Here is a 23352-nt window from a genome sequence, read left to right on the forward strand (position 1 = left end):
AAAACTTAGCTAAGAGTGTAACAAGTCAAAAACCCAATGTGTATTTAAATGCTTATAACATACTAATTCTTTTATTCGAAACTTTAAGATTTTGTTATTCTAACAATATAGTTTTTGTAATCATTTATAATACATAATTATTCTATAAAAAATAAACCAAAAATGTTGGTATGCTTCAAAGTGAACGCTGAACAGACCAGTAAAACCAAATAGATGCTATCAATTTGTCTTGAAACAGTTTCAGTATAATCTCAAAAGTCGTTCTACAGATTCATGATAAATTAAATTAGAATACAAGAATAACACAAATGGATCTGTGGCGCAATGGTAGCGCGTCTGACTCCAGATCAGAAGGTTGCGTGTTCGATTCACGTCAGGTTCATATTTTTGTTTTTCTTATATGACGATGATATGAAGATCTGACATTTTTTGAAACTAAATGTTGAAAATGAAAATAAAAATAAGATTTTTGTCGTGTAGTTTGTTCAATAATTTAATTCAAAATACGAATCGGTCCAAGTCGTCGGCACTTAAACTTTTCAGTCACGGGCCTTTTTGATTCAAAATACGAATCGGTCCAAGACGTCAGGTTCATATTTTTGTTTTTCTTATATGACGATATATATATATATATATATATATATATATATATATATGGACGAAATAAAATGATTTCACACATTATTTAAAATATATTTTTTTGTTAAAGTTCATTAAATTATGAAAAATTTCATTTAAATAGGTAAAATTTACGATAATAATTTTAAGTGAAAATTACAAATTTAATCAAATACATTATTTATATATTTTTTATTTTTTTTATGAAATCACAAAAGTACATAACATAAAAATTAGAAGAATTTAGAAAGACAATTCTTTTTCTTAATCTGATGAACAAGATTTAAGAATCTATTTAGTTGATGGAAGAAGAAGGGGGACAGACTTGAGGATTAACCGATAGTGGGCGAGAAGGTTGTTTTTCCTTGAATGGGTCTTTCAAAAAACGAATCTATCTACTGATGAGTCATAAGAAGACAATCCATGATTCAAATGCTTAATAATAAGAATGAATAATCAAATTGAATTCTTTGATTTACTAACAACCTGTGATTTCTACTATCAAAATTTCTTTTTGTATTTTTTTTGTTGTTGCATACCAACTTATTCAATATAGAGAGGTATTTATATTTTTAAAGGGGACTTTGGTTGCTTCATATTTTCAGAAAACGACATTGTCATCCATTAGTTAGTTACTACTGTTTTTATAGAATAATATTTTTGGGTAATTTCCCCCGATTTCCTGGGATATTGCTTTTGTACCAAGAGAGTATTTTATTCGAGTATATATTATCGGGTACTTTTGTAGGCAGTAATGATATTGCTTGTATAGTTTTCCTCGTGTATTTTTTGAATCCATGGGTTGGATAGTGCCTCTTTTGCCAACCCTAGCAGGTGTAGATGGGTTGATGTCATACCCCATTATGCGTCCTATACCAATTATTGAAGACGAGTTGCAATCGGGCTTCAATAATTAAGTTTAATTTGCTCGAATGGTAACAAAACATCATCTAGGATACACACGTCTGGTTTAAAGCGTATGATGTAGGTAGTTATGCATGTTGTCAATGTATCATATCATCGTCTCCCGCTCTTTCACTTCATATTTAATAACCGTCCCATCCCTCCTTCTTCTTCCTCTTTCTTCCTTTGTTCCGTTTTCTTATAGTTTCTTGCAAATTGCTTCTTCTCCGATGAAAATGTCTCGATTAGCCATGCCCATCATCCATTCTACTATTTCACCCACTCGTTTTGAAAAAATCATCGAGACATACCACTTGGTGGACGAAGATGGTGATAAGACCGCCGATGGGAAAGGAAGGGTTTTATGTCTATTTCTTCGAGGGTGGACTACATGTTTCTGATGGGTTTTGAGCATAACAAATAAAAGCCTATGTGTGCATGCAACCCTAATTTGAAGATCTATGTTTTCTCTAGTTGAACATACACCATTTGAACATCAATTAGGAAACCCTAATCCTACTAGTATATTTTCAAAATCATAATTAAATTTAAGAAAAACATACCTTAATTGTTATATAGCAATAACAATTCAAATCCTTAGTGTTGTTGAAGCTTAGAGAGCAAGCACCACAAGTGTCGTGCCTCTAATGGTTCACACCCAACACTAGCGACCAAGGAGCTTGGAGAGAGAGAAAGAAAGAAAGAAAGAAAGAGAGAGAGAGAGAGAAAGAGAGAGAGAGATAGAAAGAGAGAGAGAGAGAAAAGAGAGGGGAGAGATAGAATTTCGGCCCTAGATACTCTAAGAATGCTTGGACGAAAATATGAGGCTTAAGGGTCTTTATATAGTGTACCCAGAAACCCTAGATAAGTCACAAAACAATAAAATAGCATTATCTTACTTTTAGTATTTATCTGGTTTCCTAATTATCCTCCAAGGATAATTCTGGATATTCTAGATATTCTAGATCCTCTAGAACCATAGAAAAATGTCCACGACTCTAGGATAGTTCTAGAATGCCTCTTGTTCAACTATTAAACAATTACACTTCAAACCCTGTACTTTTAATTAATCCATTTATTCCCAAAAAAAAATCTCAATTAATTTCTGATTAATTCTTAATTAAATATTACTATTTCTAATTAATATAGTATTCTCATAATATATTTACAAATCATTTATTTCATTTCAAATTAATTTATTAACCAAGTCTTAAATTAATAAACCAGTCTCTCTCTAAAACTTATCTTATTCAATTGCTAATTTTGAGGGCAACCCAAAAGGACTGTGGTACTATCAATTCAAGTTTATACCAATTATAGTCATGAGCTTAGACACCTAATCCAACAGTCTCCTACTTGGATAATTCTAATAACTATAGTTTCTAGTATTACTTCCAAAATTGATTAGCAACTTGTAGCTCTCAAAAGCTGTTGTCTAACTCTAACCCAGTCAGTTATGTGTCATAAGATAAGTGATCAAATATTCCTCCGTTATACAAGATATCTTAAGGACGTGAAACATGGATTATAATCAATCTCATTGTCCAAGTTTTGTTTCCCGATTTCTGATTTATGATGACTGAAATTAGACTACCAATTGAACACATCAATTCAGTCCAGGCTTGGTCAAACGCTTTAGATGTCGACATCAAATCATCAAGGGGGCCACATACATCGCTTTTCCCGTTATGGCAAAAGGAACAGATAAACTTTGACTTATATGCTTGCACTATCCACTCATCAAATCATACACAGCAATACGTTTTATAACATCAAGTTACTGATGCATTTACTTATTATCAATGCACAACTGACTTGTAAACAACAACTCATATATATCCGTTTCAAGAATATAAGATGTTATCATCTCAGAATTACTTGCGATAAAATCCATGAAGTAATTCTCTGAGTGTGGGTTTGTCTAGTACTCAAAATCCCTATTTTCCATGTATTCATGAACATTGAAGGAAACAATTGCTATGTCTAATCTCCATAGAAAATCTACAATTCAATTCATGACAGTCTTAATTCGCTACTTACTTCCAAAAGTACGATCGACTGTGGAGTTTTGAATAATCCAATCATTCAGGAAGTAAAACATGCAAAGTGAAACACAATAATAACCTAAATAACTATGGTCTCAAAACTATTGAATAAAATAAAACTCTTATTATTTAATCACCATATTAATTAAACTTTATTCATTGTATAATGTTTCGAGTAATCAACTAAACACTTTAATTAAACACCATTCATGCCATGTTATAAACATGCATACTATGTTTCTCTATGGTCCTTCCTTAGTGAACAGATCGATTGGACACTATTCCAATGATGCTCATTTTACAATTCCATATTCTTGTCACTACTAAATGTGTTAGAATTCCAACCTTATATGCATTTTCGTTCTATGATGTCGAAGCTTCAAGGTCACAGAGACTTAGCTAATGATATTATAGTGTAACATCCGAGTCACCAAGTATTTCCCTTGATTTATTTAAGTGTTTAAATATGGAAACTTTGTGAAAGGCAGTATGTTGGGCGTACATAGTGTACACGCGACGTACATGATGGAGGCGCGAAGCGGGGGAGGCGGGGTGGGGGGGGGGGAACCATATATAAAGACATTAACTCCATCCTAAACGTCATTCCCTCAGCCTCCACTATCCCTAAAGAGTAGAAATCGAACCTTAAACTTCTTGCATGCTTTGTGAGCTAATTTGGTGCACTTTTGGGTGATTTTTAGTGGTTTTGAAGAAGAAGAAGTTAGAAGAAGGAGCAAGAACGTTGGAGGAGCTTTTAGATCTAGGAGTTTAGCATCTTTTCTAACTCATTTGTGGTATCAAGCTTCAAACCTGACCATTGCATGCTTAGTTGTAGTTTTAGGGTGTTTTATGTGACATTTTGACTCCATAGTTGAGATTTCTTGTGTTCTGGTAGTTCCAGCCCATAAGAGCTGTCCTTTTGAGCTCTTGGAAGCATTTAGAGTCATAAAAATCGGGCCTTGATGGTTAAGCCACAACCATGTAAGTGTTAGATGGCCATAAAGCGTGTTTAAGGACTTAAATCATGTCTTAACCCCCATCCATGCATGCAAAGACATAAAGTTTGTAACTTTAGGTTTAGGACGTCTTAAAGGGCATGGATCTATGTTTTGGACGTTAGGTGTAACGCTCGCAAATCCGGGCTAGTCAAATTAGAGGCAATAGGGGTCGAAAACGACTTTTTGACAAAAGATTATTTAGAATAAATAATCTTAACCAAGTTGTAGAATATGTCACAAGGTTTTCGTACATATAAAGAACGCCGAAATCCGAGTTATAACGAAGAAGTTATGACCCGTTAAAGTTTTGCGACGGAACCGGCACGACACCGGGAAGCGTAAATAGTGAATTTACGATAGAGCGAGATTTAGCCTTAGTGATCTAAACGAAAGTCGTAGACTATGTCAAACTAAGAACATCGATAAAAAGAACGCCAAAATCTGACTTTGTATGAAGAAGTTATGATTTTTCGAAGTTTCGGATTAGCAGTGTACAACCCGAAATTCGAATATTAGATCGAGTGATTTTTAGCTGACACGACCTAAACGAGTATTGAAGAGCTCATTAAGATTAACATAACGAGAAAAAGATGGGCGAAAACGGATGTCGGATGAAGAAGTTATGAGGATTTAACGGACCAATCCTGCCCCGCCCGTTAATAATATAAAATTTAAAATCGAGCCAAAATAAGCCGACGGAGTTTAAACGAAAGTTGTAGAGTACGTTCCCACCTTCGCGTGGATATAAAGAACGTCGAAAACGGAGCTCGTATGCGAAAGATATGATTTTTAGAAGTCGAGAAGGAAAATTGCGAAACTGAGATGACGTGGCAACATCTGGACCCTCCATCGGTGATCAGACCTCGCTTCGGATCATGCCACGAAGCCTTCGCATTACGCCCCGCGTCCGAGGCCAAGTACGCCCCGCGTACTTCGGTTCTTATCCGTCCGATGGGTGCAAGACAGTTGGGTCCGAGCTGGTGGTCTTATCCGAGGAGTACGCCCAGCGTAATGACCGAAGCCTGGCACTATAAATAGAGGTGCGAAGTGCTCCGGATTTCACACACATTTCTCATATCTTTCTCTCACTAGTTTCTCTCTCTAGCTCATCTAAACCCCCCTAAGCCCAAGTTAAACCCCTTAGCTCCCGAGGGAAGCCCCGAGGCTCCCGGAGTCCCGAGAAAAAGAGCCTTTCGGTTTCGAAATGCTGCTCCAATTAAGTTCCGGTTTTCGATAAAATTCGTTGTAAGTGTGCTACGCTTACGCAATTTTTAATATAGCTTTAAAATAATTATAGGAATGTTATTAGGTCCTTAAAATAATTATTTGGGCTATTATTATGAGTTATATTGAGTGTTATTAATGCTTGTATAATAATAATAATAGTCAGACTAATTAATTTGTCGCGGTTGTCGTTAGACTAAACCCTAGTGGTATTGGTACTAGGTTTTATCGAAGGAAAATGTTTTGAGAGTATCGAAGCACTGTCCGAGTGCTGAGTCATCACCTTTCAGGTGAGTGCATAGTCCCTTTCATCTTTCACATAGATATGAAGTATTTTATATAAACTACGTGCTATGTGTGCATATTATCTGAATACTTGCTGTTTATGCTGGTTGAACGTTTTATACATGTTTTAAAGGATTTAAACTGTATACGTATTTTATATATACGAATATGTTGGGTATGAGATGGGTAGATGAATGATGAGAGATATAAGATGATGTGAGTATACATTGGCAGCTATAGACTTAGTGCCTATGGGACGAACACCGGTAGCTATGGACTTAGTACCTGTTAGACGTTGGTAGCTATGGATTTAGTACCTGTTAGGAATTGGTAGCTATGGACTTAGTACCTCTTGAACACTAGTAGCTATGGATTTAGTACTCGATGAGTAGGATATAGCAGCTATGGAATTAGTGCTTTACGAACGAACATTGACAGCTATGGATTTAGTGCCAGTCCTATAACCCTAGAAGTAAGGGACTTCGGAATAAACGAATGTAGGATAGATGACTCTTAGGTTAAATCCTTAAGAGTAAAAAAGATAATGGGGATGGGTAATTGGGTTGATTGTTTGATTGTTTAAACATAATAATTATATTATTGTGGGTTGAAAACCCTATGTACTCACTAGGTTTCCCAACCTGACCCACTCAGTTTATTTATATCACAGGTGACGATATGAAGTGACATTACACTGAGAGATTTAAAGAGATGTAGATCACTAGTGTAAATAATTGTAAGTTCTGTTTATGCTTATGTTTCTGTATTAACGATGACATCCCAAACGTTTTAAAATGAAATAAATACGTTTCTTCGAAAATGTTTTATTAACGTATTTATCATGTTTTTCTGGGAACAAATTCCGCAACGTTTTTGTTAAAAGAAGTACTCAAATTTTTATAAAGCATAAACAAAATCAGTCTTTTCTGGCCGTGAAAATGGGGATGTCACATTAGGACTTAATGGATTAAGTCACAAAAGGAGTTCTAAGGAAACTGGCCAGTACGTTGGGTGTACCCCCGGTACGCTGCACGTACTGGGTTAACCTCCCCGAAGTGGTCAAGACTAGCGTACCCTGGGCGTACGTGCCAGGTACACCGCACGTACGCATGCAGAATGGATAAATGGGTATTTAGGCCTTAGGATGTTGGGCCTGAAAATAGTTGGGCCTTATGACCCACTGTGGAGTAAGGCTTTTGGGCCTAGAAACTGTGGGTCGAAGGCACCAATGCCAACCCACTAGTATTGATATGACTTAGTAATTGTCTTTGTCATAATTATTAAGGTGTTATGTATTGTTTGATGCTTATGTGTCATATACATGATTTATGTGGTAGTGGTAATGGTGAAATAGACCCCGTAATCGGTTGGAATAAAATCGATGGGTAGGTCGGGCACCCAGGTATGCGTGACAAGGGTAGGTCGGACACCTCGATATGTCTGACATGGGTAGGTTGAGCACCCAGGTATGCTCAGCAGGGTAGGCCGGGCACCCATATATGTATGACAGTATGTTTATGATTTGTAGGGATGAACAGTTTTTCCCAAATCCCGATCCCGTACCGAAACCGGTACCAAACCGTACCGAATTTAAAAATATGGGACGGTACTTGGCACTCAAAATACATGAAATTCGGGAATCGGTACCGCCGGTATCGGTACTAGTAACGAAAATCGGTACCATTCCCGGTACCGGTGATGTTAATTCGGTTCCGTTCTCGGGATTGACTTTTGACCAAATTCAGTTTTCGAGAAATCGGGAACGGTACGGGTCGGTACCGGTTCCGTCCCATGCTCATCCTTAATGATTTGTATGTGGCATTGTGGGGGAAACTCACTAAGCTTTGTGCTTACAGTTTCAGTTTTGGTTTCAGGTATTTCCAGCTTGAAAGGGTAAAGGGCCGACTTGATCGCATCGCATTACACCATGATTTTCCGCATTAGTGATTTTAGGATTATGACTCTGATGATGATTTTATATGTATTGTTGGATTTCACAACTAAACTATTTTATGGTTTTGAGAAAAACAATATGGTTTATTTTATGACTGATCTACTTAAAATTGAAATTTTCGGATTGTATTTTTAAGGGTGTTACAAGTTGGTATCAGAGTCTTGGTTTGAGGGATTCGGACACACCTTCAGGGGTGTCTGGACTCAAATTGAGGGTTTGAGAGATTTTTACAAGAAAAATAATTTTTCCAAAATTTAAAATAAGGGTTTTAGATAAAGAACAAGGAGTGTGATGCATGCAATCGGCCGAGCTCAAGTAAGTTTTCCTCAAGATACCATACATGTTCATTATGATATATGCTATGATTATGAGAATTACATGCTAGATTAGGGCTAAGGATCTAGGAAGGATGTTGTGTATGCCTACTGTATGTGTATGAGAATTTCATGCTAGATTAGGGATAAAGATCTAGGAAGGATGCATTGTATTCCTACTATATGTGTCTCTTGAACTGCATGCTGGTACTAATTATTAGTGATACAATGGCCTAATTAGGATATGATTGGTTTTGGTTACTCAATGCTCGAATGCTACTTGCTTTGTGCTATTAAGAGTTCTAGTTATCTCTAACTAACTAGTAACCGAATACGCTAAGTTACATATTGCGATGACTAAATGATTTCAGAAGGTTAGGTTTAGCCCTATTGCGCAACTCTTGTTTGAGTCCAATCGTTGTAGGGAGAGACCTCTCATTCGAAGAATTATCTGGTCCCAGTAACATCCAAGTCAACATGTATTTCCCTTGATTTATTTAAGTGTTTAAATATGGAAACTTCGTGAAAGGTAGTACGTCGGGCATACATAGTGTACACGCGGTGTACATGATGGAGGCGCGAAGTGGGGGGGGGGGGGAGGGGGCTCACGTACGTTGAACGTAACATGTCCAGTTGAAAACCCTAAATTTTAGGGTTTTACCATATATAAAGACATTAACTCCGTCCCAAACTTAATTCCCTTAGCCTCCACTATCCCTAAAGAGTAGAAATCGAACCCTAAACCTCTTGCATGCTTTGTGAGCTAATTTGTTGCCCTTTTGGATGATTTTTGGTGGTTTTGAAGAACAAAAAGTTAGAAGAAGGAGCAAGAACGTGGGAGGAGCTTGTAGATCCAAGAGTTTAGCATCTTTTCCGACTTATTTGAGGTATCAAGCTTCAAACTTGACCATTGCATGCTTAGTTGTAGTTTTGGGGTGTTTTATGTGACATTTTGACTCCATAGTTGAGATTTCTTGTGTTCTGGTAGTTCCAAACCATAAGAGCTATCCTTTTGAGCTCTTGGAACCAGTTAGAGTCATAAAAATCGGGCCTTGATGGTTAAGCCACAACCATGCAAGTGTTAGATGGTCACAAAGTGCGTTTAAGGACTTAAATCATGTCTTAACCCCCATCTATGCATGTAAGGACATAAAGTTTGTAACTTTATGGTTTAGGACGTCTTAAAGGACATGGATCTATGTTTTGGACGTTAGGACTTAATGAATTAAGTAGCAAAAGGAGTTCTAAGGAAACTGGCCAGTACGTTGGGCGTACCCCTGGTACATTGCGCGTACTGGGTCAACCTCCCCGAAGTGATCAAGACCAGCATACGCTGGGTGTACGTGCCAGGTATGCTGCGCATATGCATGCATAATGGATAAATGGGCATTTGGGCCTTAGGATGTTGGGCCTCATGACCCACTGTGGAGTAAGGCTTTTAGGCGTAGACCTATGATATGTGGTATTGGGACTTAAAGGGCCTTGAAACTTAAATGAATGGACTTGGGCCTTAATTTAATTAGGAGTTGGGCCTTTAGAGAAAGATGACTAATAGGCCAAGGATTAGGAAACCTTGCCTTGGGACATGAATTAGAAGTTGGGCCATAAGGGAGTTCTATTTGGACCCAATGACTAACTAGTGAATTTATTATGCTTTAGGGAGAGCAGTTACGAGCCAGCCGAGGAGTACGATTTCGGTATACGCAGTGAGGAGAGTCTCCCTCCATAGAAATCGTGGTTCGAAGGCACCAATGCTAGCCCACTAGTATTGATATGAATTAGTAATTGTCTTTGTGATAATTATTAAGGTGGTATGTATTATTTGATTCTTATGTGTGATTTACATGATTTATGTGGTAGTGGTAGAGGTGAAATAGACCCCGTAATCGGTTGGAATAAAACCGATGGGTAGGTTGAGCACCCAAGTATGCTCAGCAGGGTAGGTCGGGCACCTAGATATGCCTGATAGTTTGTTTATGATTTGTATGTGGTATGGTGGGGGAAACTCACTAAGCTTCGTGCTTATGGTTTTTATTTTTGGTTTCAGGTACTTCCAGCTCGAAGGGGAAAGGGTCGACTTGATCGCATCGCATCACACCATGATTTTCCGCATTAGTGATTTTGGGATTATGAATTTGATGATGATTTTATATGTATTGTTTGGTTGCACAACTAAACTATTTTATGGTTTTGGTAAAAACAATATGGTTTATTTTATGATTGATCAACTTAAAAATGAAATTTTTGGGTTGTATTTTTAAGGGTGTTACATACAGAATGTTCCATTGGAGCTTTGTTACTAAAACAATTCCAAAGTAATGAAGTTTCAAATTCAATGTAAACATTTCCATATTCCCATATGATCATTAATTTTATCCAAGAATCATCCCAGTCCAAAACATGTCACCATGGTCCTTCTAACCAATACCATACATCCAGTTGTCTGCAAGCAACCAATCTTTTGGTATAACCTCAGAATGTTCCCGACAGTTGTTTAACAACTTTAGTCACACCAAGTTCTAGTCCTTGTTTCCTTCTCAATGCCCAAGACATTTGGAAAATCATAACATGTGAATATTATAGCATATGTGATTGATCCTATATCTGAAGCATATAAGACTTGATTCATAATGTCTTACATAAAGACTTGATATTTGTTCAGCCTCTTGTTATAATATTTTCATATATCGATCTTCCTATGTTGAATTATTTCAACACGATATTCATATAAACCCTTCAATCTAAACCTTTAGATTTGAAAAGAAGTATGAGTGCCATCTCCTTTAAATCTTTGTATAGCGAAATAATTCCCAAACTTTGCAATTTGTAAACTTGCATTTGTTTCCTACAATTAGTATTGCCAACTTTCAATACTTAGAATAACAATTACGCTCCCACTAGCTTTGACATGTACCCATAAATCAGCTGTATTTCTAGAAATCAATACTCTTGGCTTTCTTACTAAAGTGTAGACTTCTGATATGTGATGCTTCGATAAGTCTTCAGCTAGACTTCTCAAGCTTTTACACCTTTCATTATATAGTATATATGTGTGTGTGCGTTTATACTTGTAACATCCAAAAAATTTCAACCCAATTTAAACTTTTTGAAAACAACCCAATTCCATTAGTTATTACAAAAAGGTTTCCAAATAGTTTATTATCAGAGTATCCCAGAAACAAGATCATAAAAGTGAGGAGCGGTACGATCACGCCTTTGCCTTGCCACAATCTCCTGATGTACCAGAAACAATAAACTGAAACTGTAAGCCCGAAAGCTTAGTGAGTTACCCCCAAGATACCCATACACATACAAAAATGAACAGCATACTATAAGTCTAGTCAACCCTCGGGTTGGAATACCCCTAGCCCTCAACCATCGGGTTGGAATGCCAACATAGTACGATTCTAATCATCCGTCGGGATGGAATACCCCAAGCCCTCAACCATCGGGTTGGAATGCCCACATACTATGAGTCCAATCATCCTCGGGATGGAATACTCCCGGCCCACAACCATCGGGTTGGATTTCCCCCACACTATGAGTCCAATTATCCTCAGGATGGAATACTCGTGGCCCACAACCATCGGGTTGGATTGCCCACATAATCAATCAAACATGTGCACCTATATCAGATAATCATATAATAGTCTTCCAGACAACATACTAGGGCCCTATCATCCTCGGGATGGAATACCCTCATCTACCATAACAAGCATGTGCACATATAACAGGTAATCTCCTACCAACATAAAGACAGTCAGACCTAACTATAGGTTACTAAACATAACCACATCTGATCTACCAGGATACTAATCTAACCGATCATACTAGCATATAATCATCCTATCTACCATAATACCGTACTAACATATCATAATAGAAACCATTCCAAATAACAGAGCAAAGGGCCAGCCTTGGTGCCTTAGACCCTTGGGTACAATGAGGATAACTCACCTTGAAATGATGAACTGAAGAGGTAAGATCAAGTCCTCTGCTCACGGCCATGAACTCCACCACCTAACACTTGATGAAACCATATCTATAAGTGCCCAAATTACCACAATACCCTTGGAAGTCAAACTGGTCAACTCTTGGTCAAAGTTAAAGTCATGGTCAAAGTCAGCCTTCCTGATTGACCCTACTCGCCGAGTCAGCCTATTAACTCGCCGAGTTCCTGTACTCCGAACATCCTCATATCACGACTCAACTCGCCGAGTCACCCCATGACTCGTTGAGTTCATCAATCCCCGAGTCCTAGCTTGTCCAACTTACTGAGTCACCACTCAACTCACTGACCCTTATCATAACCAAATGGGTTAGGGTTTGCGACCCGACTCGTCGAGTCCAAGAACAGACTCGCCAAGTTCACTTAAGTCATCCTTATTCAGACAATTTCAGTCCATCCCACTACTTCCAACTCATAGATCTGGACTCGTAGGGCTAGTTTTACACGTAAAGTTTCCAACTTTACGTGAATTCAAGGTGATTTTGGCTCAATACAAGTTAGAGAGAAGGTTCAAGACAAGAATGCTCACAAACAAGCAAAAAGGCTGATACTTTATGCCTCCATGGACCAAGATAAGTCTAGATCTGAAGTTGCAACCCCAGATCTAGTCCCAAAATCCGAAATGGATCCCAAACATGCTTAATATCCCCCAAATCATCATCCAAGAATACATATATAAGGAAAGAGCTCAAGGCAACGACATGTTACCTCCAAAATGTGCCCAAGATGAAGTAGATTCTAGATCTACACGAATTCCTTGATGCTAGCCTCTTGATCTACAAGTTTCCTTCACTAGAATCACCTTCCAAAGCTCAAAAACTCTCACCAATGGCTCACACACGATTTTAGGGTTCACTAACTCTCAAGGGGTAACAAAGAGGCTGAGGTGAGAACATAAGATCCTTTAAACAGGGTGCAAACCCTAAATTTTAGGGTTTTCTCTTTCCAGCACCAACTCGTCGAGTCATGTCGCCGACTCGGCGAGTTGGTCACTTAACACGTGGCCAAAAACCCATTATGACTCGATGAGTCAAGATACCTACTCGTGGAGTCAACTCCTTTATTTTCACATAAGACCCCAAACTTATATTACTGAACTTGGGATGTTACAATACTCTTTTAGAAATTATAGCTATATGTCCCGAAAGTTCAAACAGTTCCTTGTCATTTCTCACAATTCGAACTATGAAAAGGGATGCCACAATCATATTGCGAATTTGAGGACGCAATTAGCACAACTACTAACCATAATGATATTTATCTTCCTTTCTAAAATCTACTAGAAAAAGTAATTCCTCATAACCATTTTCATGAATTAGAGCAAAACCTTTGACATCTAGATTTTATGGTGTACATGTTCCCATCCATGTGAACCTATCAATTCCAACATACAATCATAAGACAAGGTTTATGACAAATTCAAATTCTAATTTAGCTTTCATGCACTGAACTTTGCCCGTTTCTTAATTTCCTTTCCTCTGGTAGCACAAGGGCCTACCAGTTCTTCCATGTTGTTAAGAAGCTTACCCATATTAATCAATGTACTATCACTGACCAAGGTGTTTTGCCTTTTGCAGTCAAATGAGAACCACAAAACTCATAAGCATTGCCAATTCAACTGGAAAGTGTAGAGAAACAAGAATATTGTGTCAACTTAACACGATAGGTTATCAACCTCAGATCATGTGCTAGTGATAACTAAAAGGTTTATTCTTGATTGATTCCTGAAACTCTTCAAGATCAATAAGACTCCCACTGACCTCTTGACATATGAGATTCTCTCTCAAGGAACAATCTTTGACGAGAAAAAACACATAATTGAAAGTTAGTATGGATTTTCGACAGGAAAACACTTCATGGAATTGGTCTAGGTTTATCCTTTGTTTTAACTAAAACATCAGAACTTCCAATTCCAAATGTGCTAGAGTATGAAAATATTATTACTCCACATTTCATGAGGTGTTAAAAACCTACTTAGTATGAAATAAGCTTCAAGATACGATGTGTAGTAGCAAGAGTATGATTCTAAAACTTGATTGGAAACGAAGTATGACTCATCTCTCGATTGAACCATTTCAACAATATTTGATTCCTCTTCTTAGTTAAACAATTGCACCAATATGTTTTTCGAGGATCAATTGCGATAAAGTTTCACAATCATTAGGATGATCATAAAACACGGTACTAAATTACTCTCCTTTCCTTTCAGATTGGAGAAACTTTAATCTTTCTGCCTAATAGATTCTTCATATTCGTTCTATTACTCTTTGAAACTTTTCAAAATATTAGAATTATGCTTAATCTTATAAACACAACCATATTTACTGAAAACATCAGTAAATCATGACGAATAAAGTTATCATCCTTTGTGGTGGATCTGAATAGTCCACATAAATGTGTACTAGATCCATTAGTCCTTCACTTGACTCACATAAACATGTGATCAACGAATTAGTCATAATCTTCCAACGATCAAGATTCTCATACATCACACTATTCAAATTGCATGACTCCAAGTTTCTATCCATTGGAACTTGGATGATGAGAATTCCTTTTCACTTGGTTAATTATGACAATATCACAAGTGATATAATAAGAACCAAATCCCAATTAACATTGCTAATAATAGAAATGTAACCACCAATTTTCATAAATGCCATTGCAAGTAAATATAAAGAAAACTAGATAAATCAAAAATTCACTTTTATTAATAATGAACGAAATTTTTTGGAACTTGTCCTTACAATGCAAAAATGAAAATTATTTTTCTAAACATCTTCTAAACAATCTATTAAATTATCATAACTCCTAAACAACAGCTTCCAAACTCTGATCAATAAACCATGCGACCAAAGTTCATTTCTCGTGATCAGATTCAACTCACTCTTCTTAAGCTTCCTTCTTTTTTTAGATCCTGCAAAACATCAAAATGTGATCATCACATAATGTATTAAGAATCTACTAATAGGAACTTATGGAGTTAGATAATGGATGTACCTGAAGTGGAGTCATACGACTTGATTTTACCATCTCTGAGATCTTTCAGGTAGTCACGGAAGCTTCGCAACCAATGCCCCTCCAATTCGCATTAGAAACATATAGTCCTTTTAGGATTAGCACATGGAACTATCTCATAACTAGCCTTTCTCTTTACCATATGGTCAAACGGTTTGACCTTGGCCGATCCCTTTCCATTGGGAAGAGAAACCTTTTCTGGACTACCATTGTTACTATTGTCAATGTCTATGGAAATTTTGGACTCAGATCCTTCAAACACTTTTGCTTCACTTGTGCTCTTAAGCATTTCTGCTTTAGTAACTATCAACATATATGTCAGATTGATTAGGGTCAGGTCGTGGTTGCTCATATAAAAGCTCTCAACGAACTGACTATATGACTTAGGAAGCGAAAGTAGAACCAAATCAATGGCCTGCTCCCTTAGGAAACCGACACCCATCCTATCTAATTTGTCAATGTGTGATTTCATTTCCAGAACATGCGCACACACAGATTTTCCAGCTTGATGTTTACATGCCAACAGGGCTTGAGTAATTTCATATTTTTCAACTTGAAGAAAGCATGACTTAGGGAGAGTCTTTGGAGGAGGAGGAGGAAGAGCTGAAAAAACATGACATATACTTCCACCATTGCTCGAAGAAGGGAACACACATTCACCTTGACCAAAATGTGGAAGATCAACTTTAGAAGGTAGAGGAAAAACATTTCCAAAAGAACGAGGAAGACCATTGTTGTCTGAACTTGACATCTTTAATAGGAGAAAGGAGAATTCAAGTAAGTTGATTTTAATCCTTAATTATTAACCCATAAATTTTAATTAAGTCTAGGATCCATATTTTTGATTCAAACTTTGAAGAGGGATGTTGTAATCAAATTCGAATCTATTTTAGGTAGGTAAAGCATTTAGCAATTTCAATCTCATGAAACTCCTAGATCACGTGAGATTCATTGAATCTAATCAATGGCATGTTTAATCTCGATTATGCTCTCACTTTTGTGACTGGGATGTCGAGGATCACAAACAAAATGTGAATAACCATGCAAATTAGCTTGGTACTCTCGTTGTCATTTATCATCTATTTTTAATGTGTCGTTTAACCACGCATGATCCATTAATCAACGATAACTTTCGAGACACCCATTTTCGAAATTCTTGAGGGTTAAGGAAACCCTAATTTCGAAATTGTAGGGCAAGGGAAAGGGTTTAAACCCTTTCCTAATTTTCGAAACTTAGGGCTAAAGGAAACCCTAATTTCATAAATCCCTAAGTCCAAAAGGGTTTAATTGCCATAAACCCTAATTGATCAAATTCAAACAATTGTAATCAATTCAATAGAAAACAAGTCAAGGCACTGATACTACTGATGGGTTTTGAGCATAACAAACTAAAACCTATGTGTGCATGCAACCCTAATTTGAAGATCTATGTTTTCTCTAATTGAACATACAACTTTGAACATCAATTGGGAAACCCTAATCCTACTAGTATGTTTTCAAAATCATAATTAAAGTTAAGAAAAACATACCTTAATTGTTATATAGCAATAATAATTCAAATCCTTAGTGTTCTTGAAGCTTAGAGAGCAAGCACCACAAGTGTCGTGCCTCTAATGATGTTGTGGGCCCGCAAGGCAATCCAAACTCACACTATGGGCTCAGGGGGTAATCCAATCTGCAAAGTTGTGGACCCGTTGCATTCTGTTCAGTTTGTTGTGTTATGATGTTGCTGACATGGTTATGTGGACTATATGTCTATCGGTATTTTGGGGGAACTCACTAAGCTTTCGGGCTTACAGTTTCAGTTTATTGTTTCAGGTACTTCAGGGGATCGGGGAAAGGCAAAGCCGTGATCGTACAACTCCTCACTTTTTATGAATTTGTTTTTGGGATACTCTGATATGATACATTTTGAAAACAAGTTTGTAATGGTTAATGGATTTGAAATGTTTTAAAAGTTTAAATTGGCTTGAATTTTTGTGGGTGTTACATGTTGGTATCAGAGCCTTGGTTTGAGTGAATTGGAGGAACATTCATGTGAAAGGTTTTCAAATGATTTCTAAAACGGTTTTCAAAATAAGTGAAGGAGGATGCAAGGTGTACGATCAGCCGGAGCCAGTAAGTAGATCCCAAAATACCATACAACTATTTGATTATGTGATATGTTAGAGCAGCATGGTAGTACTAGGCTAGGGATCTCCAGGAGTTGCATGATAGAATTGTCTGATTACATGATGCCTGCTAGCATAGGGTTTTCCTTGTATGAGATTGACATCATTACTGTAGTTACTTGTGTATGCATCACGACTGTATATAATCAAGATCTTATAGCCTAAGAATGTTTAATTCGACCTTAGGGTAGGATCAGATATTCGAAAGTCTATAGGGTCTAGCGATATGTATGGCTAGCATATACTAGCACTGCAGGGTTGATGGAAGTTTCATGGATGGGTGGGTAGTGAGAGGCCCAGAGGCCAGTCGTGCGATAGTTTAGCATTCCTTTAGGAATGAGTGTTGGACGCTAGCTATGATATATATGTTGTTAGGGTGTTGTGGTGATACTTGAGAAAAATATGGATAGGTGTGGAAGGTAGTATTGGCCCGTACTATTGAAAGCACAGGACCCATACGCGTAGCAAGGAAGTCACAACCCCTAGGGTTTAGTCGGGAGTTGGTCCCCTATTGTTATGAGACCCTCTGATATTTGTTGGTGTGTTTTCAGCATGGTGATGACGAGACGTTTTGTGACTGCATCCGGGTCGGGATCAGGATCAGGGGACAGAGGTCAGGAGGTGCCGGTAGCACCTAAGCCTGTGGTACAGATGGGGACGGATGAGCTAGACGCCAGGATTCGAGAGGTCCTGCATGATGAGGTTGCCACTTTTTTCCGGGCACAACTACCGGAGATGTTTGGGTCTATTAAGACCGATATGGTTGAGTACTTTGACGAGCGTTATGCAGCCCTTGCAGAGACGGCTGCCGCCGTAGCTGCATCAGCTATAACAACGGCAGGATGAGGTGGAGCTGGATGGGGTTTCCAGTACCGAGACTTCGATAACACGAAGTCCCCGACTTTTGATGGTACACAGGATACGATTAGAGCTATGAGGTGGTTGTCTGACGTGGAGGGCTGTTTCTTCACGTGTTCATGCCCTACTAACCAGAAGGTCAGATGTGCCCTGAACCTGCTGAGGCTAGGGGCCAAGGATTGGTGGAGACTGACGACCGTATTTTACACTGATGATTAGAGAGCTGTTGTTACTTGGGAGCAGTTCAGGGAGATGTTTCGCGCCCGCTATGTTCCACGGGTGGAGCGGAAGCGGTTGGCTCAAGAGTTTTTGAGTTTGAGACAGGATGGAGATTCGGTGATGGAGATCACCCGTATGTTCACAGAGAGGGAGATGTTCTGCCCAGAGTTTGCTTTCGAGTATGCTCAGATGACTCATTATTTGAGCATGCTCAAGACTGACATCCATCAGTTTATGTCTACCCAACGATGTGATACTCTGTTGGAGTTGCAGGAGGCTGCTAGGCGGCATGAGTTGGAGATCGAGTTGTAGTTGAGAGAGCAGTGTCCGGCCCGGACACAGTCTCAGCCGGCGCCGAAGCGGTCTAAGACTGTTGATTCTAGGGTTGGGGGTCAGCAGAGCCGCACATGTGGGAAGTGCGGTAGGAGTCATTCTGCAGTGTGTCGAGAAGGTAGTGGGTGCCACAGGTGTGGCAAGGAGGGACATTATGTGAAGGATTGCCACCAGGGCGCCCCGGTTTCGGGTATGAGGTTATGCTACCACTATGATTAGGTTGGCCATGTGAAGGCGAATTGCCCATTGTTAGCTGCCAAGGCGGCGCAGGTCCAACGCTAGCTACCTTGAGGATCATTGATGGGAGGCCTGTTAAGGCCGAGCCCCCAAAGGCTAAGGGGTGTGCTTTCCAGCTTACGACAGAGGAGGCCAGAGCAGCACCGAATGTGGTTGTTGGTATGTTCCTCTCCTTTACCTCTTTTATTATATATATGTTATGCTTATATGTGGTACCTTTGCTTAGGTACATTTTTACTGAACTCCTTGCTTGCTTTGGTATTATTTGACTTGGGGATGAGTCGGTCTTTCATTTATCAGACGTTTAGTAGGGAGTTTGGTGTGCCAGTTGACGAGCTAGAGTGTTCGTTGCGAGTTTCTATTGCCAACGAACATGGAGTTTCTGCTTCTTCGGTCTACCGAGGATGCCGGTTGGAGATCTTCAGAGTGATCTTTCTGATATATTTGATTCTGATTCCCATGGGGGAAGTATGCATGATTGTGGGTATGGATTGCCTTAGTCGTTTCAATGCCATGATAGATTGAGAGGGCCAGATAGTGGTAGTTCGAACCCCAAGTGGGCGACAACTGATTGTATATGGCGAGGGCACAAGAGTGGGGTCAGGGTTCTGTTCAGCCGCCAGAGCTCGGCAGTATATTCAGCACGGATGTGCGGGTTACTTAGCGTACGTGGTGGATACGCGAGTTTGAGACCAGACTTCAGTTTCAGAGGTTCCCGTGGGCAGGGATTTTTCCGACGTGTTTCCGGAGTTGCCAGGGATACCTACAGAGAGGCAGGTCGAGTTTTGGATCGACCTAGTGTCGGGTGCGGCTCCTATTGCCAAGGCGCCTTACCGTTTGGTGCCACCCGAGATGCAGGAGTTGTCTTCATAGCTGCAGGAACTGTTGGGCAAGCAGTTCATTCGACCTAGCAGTTCTCCATGGGGAGCACCGATCCTCTTCGTCAGGAAGAAGGATAGATCGCACCGGATGTGCATTGACTATAGGGAGTTGAACAAGTTGACGGTGAAGAACCGTTATCCACTCCTAAGGATAGACGATCTATTTGACCAGTTACAGGGTGCATCTTGGTTCTCCAAGATTGACTTGAGATCGTGGTATCATCAGGTCTGGGTTAGAGAGGAGGACGTGGAGAAGACCGCGTTTCGGACGTGTTATGGGCAAATATGAGTTCATGGTGATGTCGTTTGGGCTCACCAACCCACCGACATTATTCATGGACCTGATGAATCGGGTCTGCAGACCAATGCTTGATCGCTCGGTCATCGTGTTCATAAATGATATCTTAGTGTATTCCAAGACCCGAGAGCAGTACGAGGAGCACCTCAGAGAGCTGTTGGAGGTTCTGAGACGGGAATGACTGTATGCCAAATTCTTGAAGTGCGAGTTTTGGTTATGAGAGGTCCAGTTCCTTGGGCACCTCGTTAACTAGGATGAGATTTTGGTCGATCCGGCCAAGATCGAGGCAGTTATGCAGTGGGAGGTGCCGAGGTCTCCTTCGGACATCAGGAGTTTTCTGGGACTGGCGAGGTACTACCGGAGATTCATTCGAGACTTCTCTAAGATTGCAGTACCCCTCACTCATCTAACGAGGAAGGGGTGGATTTCCGGTGGGCCCTCGAGCAGCAGAGGGCGTTCAAGACCCTCCGTCAGCGGATGTGTGAGGCTCCAGTTTTGACACACCCGGAGGGAGTTGAGGATTTCATGGTGTTCTGTGATGCATTGATCACAGGATTAGGGGCGGTCCTCATGCAGAGAGGACGAGTGATAGCCTATGCACCGCGACAGCTGAAGCCGCATGAGACGAGATACCCTACACATGATCTGGAGCTAGGAGCGGTGGTATTCGCTCTCCAGATTTGGAGGCATTACCTTTATGGGGTCCGTTATACCATTTATACGGATCATAAGAGCTTGAGGCATATCATGGACTAGCCGAACCTGAACATGAGGCGGCGCAGGTAGCTGCATGTATTCAAGGACTACGATTGTGAGATCCTTTACCACCCTGGTAAAGCGAATGTGGTTGCGGACGCATTGAGCCGCAAGTCAGCTAGGTCTTCCACCCCAGCAAGGTGTATGAGGATAACGGTGGACTCCCCGCTGATGAGTTTGATCAGAGATGCCCAGGTCGAGGGCATACGACCAGAGAACTGGAAGCTGGAAAGGATCAAGGGCGAAAGCGATCGGTTTGTTTAGGATAGTCGGGGGTTATTGACCCGATGTGGCCGAGTTTGGGTTCCGATGACTGGTGGAGTCAGGCAGACAGTGATGGAGGAGGCTCATAAGTCTCATTTTTCCATACACTCGGGGGCCACCAAGATGTACCGAGACTTGACTTTGAGTTACTGGTGACCATGTATGAAGCGAGAAATCGTTTGGTATGTCGAGAGGTGCTTGACCTGTAGGATAGTCAAGGACGAGCATCAGAGGCCGCATGGTAAGCTGCAGCCTCTAGAGATCCCCATGTGGAAGTGGGAATAGATCACGATGGACTTCATCAAGAAGCTGCCAAGGACGGAGAAAGGGTTCGACGCTATATGGGTCATCGTGGATCGATTGACCAAGAGTGCTCATTTCTTGGCGATACGGGAGAGTTCTTCGGCCGAGAGGTTGGCCGACATATATGTGCGCGAGATCGTTGCTCGCCACGAGATTCCGGTCTCCATTGTCTCAGATCGAGATGTCAGATTTACCTCCCGTTTCTGGCAGAAGTTCCATGAGGAACTGGGCACACGCTTGCACTTTAGCACAGTTTTTCATCCACAGACAGATGGTCAAAGTGAGCAGACCATTCAGATCCTCGAGGATATGTTGAGGGCGTGTGTCATTGATTTCAGTGGGGGTTGGGATTCCCACCTACCTCTTGCAAAGTTTTCTTACAACAACAGCTACCATTCCAGTATTGGCGCCCCGCCGTTTGAGTTACTGTATGGGCGCATATTTCGCACCCCAGTTTGTTGGGGTGAGGTTGGACACCGAGTGATGGGGCGGACGAAGGCAGTCCAGCAAACTACCGAGAAGATTCAGCAAATTAGGCAGCGACTGCAGACCGCTCAGAGTCGGCAGAAGAGTTATGCCGATAGACACCGATCCGAGGTAGAGTTTCAGGTGGATGATACGGTGTTGCTGAAGGTCTCGCCCTAGAAGGGTGTGATTCGCTTCAAGAAGCGGGGAAATTGGGTCACCGATACATTGGGCCGTTCAGGGTCATTTCCAGGGTTGGCAAGGTGACATACAGGTTAGAGCTTCCGGAGGAGCTTAGTCGGATCCATAACACTTTCCATGTTTCGCAGCTGCGTAAGTGCATTGTGGATCAGGAGGCAGTGGTGCCATTGGAAGATATTCAGGTAGATGAGCGCCTGAATTACGTGGAGAGGCCGGCGGCCATACTTGAGAGGAAGATGAAAGTTTTGCGGAATAAGGAAATACCTTTTTGTGAAGGTATAGTAGGAGCATCGGAAGGGATCTAAGTGGACGTGGGAGTCGGAGGCAGAAATGCAGGAGCATTACCCGACATTGTTCATCGCACTGGACTTCGAGGGCGAAGTGTAATTCAAGTGGGGGAGAGTTGTAATGCCCCGATTCTCATGTATTGATTTAAATAAGAATTCTTTTGTTTCCAAGTTCTAATTGACGAGTTGGTTGCCCTACTCATCGAGTAGCAGCGGGTTGGTCCACGTGTTTTAGTGACCTACTCGCCGAGTCCAAACAGGGACTCGACGAGTAGGAGCTGGCAGATGAAACCCTAAATCCCAGGGTTTTGCACCCTATTTAAATATGCACAAGCCTCCTTTGGCCTCTCTACAGCCCATTGAGATTCCATAAAGGCCCTAACTCGAGTGTGTGTGTATTCTTTGGAGGTTTAAGCTTGGAGGGAAGTTTTGGTGAAGGAATCACTTGGGAAGCAAGCTAGTTGAAGCAAGAATTTGTGGGTTTCAAGTTCTGCATCAGAAAGGGCTCTCTAGAAGGGATTAGATCGTTTTCCCTTGGCTCATTTTCTCCTAAACCCTTTTGTGCATGAGTTTAGGAAAGGGTTCTTGTGTTTAAGCCAAGATCTGAAGTTGTAACTTCAGATCTGGACTCCCATTGGCTTCTAGATTCATAAAGCCATCAACCTTGTCTAGTATGAGCCTTCTCTTAAGGATGTGACTTCTTTGCAAGCTTAG

General features: G+C 40.3%; 1 non-coding gene across 1 annotated transcript; it reads left to right on the forward strand.

Annotated features, from left to right (window-relative positions):
- The first annotated feature begins 310 nt into the window (after window positions 1-310).
- Window positions 311-382, forward strand: TRNAW-CCA (transfer RNA tryptophan (anticodon CCA)). Its single transcript has one exon. It is a non-coding gene; the product is annotated as a tRNA-Trp (tRNA).
- Window positions 383-23352: the final 22970 nt, after the last annotated feature.

The sequence above is a fragment of the Lactuca serriola genome, chromosome 9, assembly GCF_051521515.1.
Source record: "Lactuca serriola cultivar US96UC23 chromosome 9, Lser_US96UC23_V15, whole genome shotgun sequence".
NCBI lineage: Eukaryota > Viridiplantae > Streptophyta > Magnoliopsida > Asterales > Asteraceae > Lactuca > Lactuca serriola.